Below are 4,469 nucleotides of genomic sequence, written 5' to 3'. Positions count from 1 at the left end.
TATATATATATATATATATATATATATATATATATATATATATATATACCATAGCATGAATCTTAATCAAGTATTCAACATTAACATTTCCATGCACATTCCATGTGCTTAACCTATGCATAGGCTGTAATCAAACTACAAATGCTCATCACGTGTTGAAACTTATGGCTATAACTTAATGTATATCAATACCAACATATACAAAATATATGTCACATCCCATTTTTGGAGACATGGCTGACACAAGCACCTATATTGGTATGGCCCAATATGCTTAAAGAAGCCTTTTACTCATCAATACATATGTTATTTATTCATAACATTCATTACATATAACAACTTAACTTACTTCTCATGCTTTTTTTGTTGTAGATTTAGTGCACACAAGTATACGTATTGAACAAATAATATAGACAATAAGTCCAAAATCGTATTCCACAGAGATTTGCTCCTAATTGTTCATTAAGTACTAAAATTATGACAGATTAATCTTATTCAAATAACTTGATTTTGTAGACAATAAATTAAAACTAAATTCAATCAAAAACTAAACTAATTAAAAAAAATAAAAAATTCACTAGAGAAAGGCCATAGATTGAAACCTAGGGATTATAAGTTCATTCAACACTTCATCTAACATTTGTTTCTCTCAATATTTACATTCATGAGTAGTTTTGCTAACTTAGAATCCAAACCTATGTACAAGTCTCTGTCGAGATGCTTGTATAAATACCTAACTTAATTGGGCCACTACATGTCTATAGTAATAAATTAAATAAAGTTCATTAAGCTAGAATTCTAATTTGGCTATGTATGTCATTTAGGCGTATGTCTACCCTAATTGCGAATTAGATCACCGAAGTGACGTGAACATACACTATTCAAACTTTAGTCTAATGTAAAATTACTTTACCGAGTCTCATTTAGATTAACAAATCATTCAATTGTTGGCCAGACAATTAAAAGCATTATGAACAAATTTGAATAAACAAACCATACCCATTCATAATAAATAAAAGAGAAACAAATATTCAAATTATATGCAATATCTATTAAAAACATTATCCAAAGAAAATTGACCTTTAATCCAAGTCAAAGAAAATAAGAGAAACACAAAAGTAGAAAGAGAAACTAATATTTGAAGCTTTTCAATCTCAATTCTCTCTCAAATTCTCTTACTTTCTTGCTTTGTTTTTTGTTCTTTTTCTCTAGAATAGTTGCTTGTCGTCCTCTCTTTTGAAACCTTTGAAAAATGACCTTTAAATAGGCTCCAAAATCCCAAATTTCCAAAATCCTATCACAAGTTTATTTTTGGAATCTCATTTGGCACCACAACCCTACCTTCCTTTGCATCACGGCACCATGCTCATGGATTATAGTATGGAGCACCTTGGCCTTGCGGCATCATGATGCCACTTTCTTTAGCATCATGGCCTTTTGCTCTCAAGTCCAAGTATGGGTTGTTTGTGCATCAAGACACCACGATGCTAGGTGGTTGGTGTCATGGTGTTTTGCTCTATATTTTTTGTATGGGCAAGGCAGATGACCATGGTGCCTTAGCCTTGGAATCCTCTAGGCTATGGTGTTGACTCCTTTAAGGTACCTTGTGCAGAATTACAGCATTCCATCTAATTCTAACATGATTTTGACCATGATCTGATTAGAACTAGGTAAAGTGACAAATATAAAAGTTGTAACCCTTCTTCTTATCTTTCTAGTGGTTTAAGAATCACATCGATCGAACTTCTCTAACTCAAGTTATCCTTGAAATACTGCAATATGTACAAATGAAGTCATCACCATACTTGCATGGTGTTTCATCAAAAAAGCCTTTCTCCTAAGATTTCCTACAAAAACAATAAAAGAATTAAAAAATAACTAAACTTAAAGTAATTTAAAGCAAAATAACATAAAATTAAACTAATCAACATGTAATCAAACTTAACTAAGAAAAACACTTCAAATGTTAAAATTCGAACCTAAAATCTCAAAAACCTAGTTATTTAAGTCCCCAAAATGTGTCAAAATAACTCTATATAATAGAGTTATCATACTTCTAAACTTAAGATTTTGCTAGTTCTTGAGAAAAATATAAATTAAAATACAAAAACAAAAATAAAGAAAAAACCTTAACTAGAAATCAATTGCACCAACTCCACAATCACCTTTAATATCCTCAAAAGTTAGTCCACAATCTCAACTCTAAGCAACACATAAATATTATTGAAGTTCATGTTTCAATTCAAATGCAAGTTCGCCATCAAGTGGATTTTCGTGTGTGTGTGCAATCTTTTCACCTAGAACATCATATAATCCGGATAAGTTTATATGCATGCAAAATTCAAATTAGTACTAAAGTTCCATAGGTTTGCTTTTCATCTTTCTCTCCACTAATGTAGACTAAGATTAAATTAAGAATCAACAAGTCTGTATCAAGCTTGTAATGTATGGCTAGGGTCAAGGTAGAATAAAAGATATTTTTTAAAGCTCAAATCACCCTAAGCACATGGTCATTCTTGGATCTATTTAGAGCTTTATTTTCCTTCACCAAGTACACTCCTTTTTCATGAAAATTTTCTTTTGTTCAACACTCCATTCTCTTTCTTCCCTTTTTCTTTTTTTTTTCTTTTTCTCAATATCACACCCCCAAACTTATTTCTTTTATTGGGTGGTGAGATGAATACAATCATACTTTTGATCTTTTTATCACTTTTCATTTTTACTACCTTTCTTACTATATTGCTCATTATAGTTCCTAAATTGACTTATGCACTTAGAAGTGAGGGATGAAAAAATTGAAAAATTTATTTGAGGGTCTAGGTTAATAATTAAGTGTTTAAACAAAGAAAATGTTACATTAGGCTCAAATGGGAATTCTAAAGATAAATATATAGCAAGGTTGGTTCGAAAGGCTCAAACAATCCAATATGACCCAAATCACCTCCTTAACTACGTATAGCCTAGGATTTCACTTTGAGAGAGAATCAAACAAATTCTAGAATTCAAGACATAATTCAAAATTTCACATTCTTGTAAACCTTATTTAGATATGTACAATGAATCTAAGCAAAAGACATGGTGCTCAAATTGTAGAAATCTCATCTTAACCATGAAGCTTAGTATAATAATTTACATAATACTCAAACAATATTCACATGTTTCAAAGAATCAAAATAAGAATAAAACTAAGTTCTCATCATTGGATAAGTAAATTAAAAGAAATTGACACAATTCAATCTAGCTCAAGTTCTTAAAACATGCAACAAATTAAATGATAAATAACTTAACTAAACTTAAAAGCTAAAACCATAAATGCACAATAAAGAAAGCAAAGCTTAAAAACTGAAAATTTTCCCTAAACTTGAAATTAACATTGTCCTAGATGTTACAAAGTAAAGAAGAAAATTCAAGAATACTCCTTTATGTAGCGGAGATCCTTTAATCTTCCTTTTCATTCTCATTATATCCAAAGCTGTTGGGTGGATTTGTTAAGGTGACAAAAATCTAAATAAGAAAAAGAACAAAAATAAATTAATAGGAAAATAAAAAAAAACTTCAAATAGAAAAAATATGAGTTTCAAAAACTTCGGTTACCTCCCAAAAAGTGCTTCTTTATAGTCACTAGCTTGACTATGGCACCTCTTTTTGCACTTTTTCATCCATAGAGTAAGGCTTGAGACTTTATTTATTAACCTTGAATGCTCCGATAAGCATACTAAAAATCACAATAAGACCGAAAGATAAAACCTTTACCACTTTAAAGGTTTTCCACCAATATGGTTGAAGTTTCCATGGTAAAAGATGGAGGCTTGAACTAGAGAATACTACTTGCTATCCAACCTCAAAATCAAGACAACTTTGAGGTGGTAGAGGATGCTCCTCATGCAACTGCTTGGTTCTGATATGTGGAGGTGGTAGCTTTAACTCAAAGGTTAGTGCTTGCCCACTTGTAGGTGGAGAAATAGGCTTGCCCTCACCTTTTTCCTCTAAATCCACTCTATAACAACTATCTGTAAAGGCAAAATACTTAATTGCATTGAAAATATTAAATTCAACTACCTCCCCTCTAACTTTAAAAGTTATCTTACCTTCCTTCACATCAATGATTGCACCTACATTAGCCAAGAATGGTCATCCCAAGATTAGAGGAATTTCCACATCCTCGTCCATCTCAAGCACAATGAAGTCACCCAGAATGTGGAGATGCTCAACTTTAATCAACACATCCTCTGTAATCCCAACAAAGTACTAATTGTTTGTCTGCTAATTGCAAGGTAACTGTAGTAGGCTAAATCTCCTTAAATCCAAGTTTCCTAGCAATATACAAAGGCACTATTGAAACACTAGCACCCAAATCACACAAAGCTTTAGAAATTTTAAAACTACCAATAGTGCAAGGAATAGAAAAACTCCTTGGATCCTTAAGTTTTGGTGGAACCTTATTCTAGATTATATCATTGCACTCCTCA

The sequence above is a fragment of the Theobroma cacao genome, chromosome 1 (assembly GCF_000208745.1).
Source record: "Theobroma cacao cultivar B97-61/B2 chromosome 1, Criollo_cocoa_genome_V2, whole genome shotgun sequence".
Lineage (NCBI taxonomy): Eukaryota > Viridiplantae > Streptophyta > Magnoliopsida > Malvales > Malvaceae > Theobroma > Theobroma cacao.
This window is presented reverse-complemented; position numbering follows the sequence as displayed.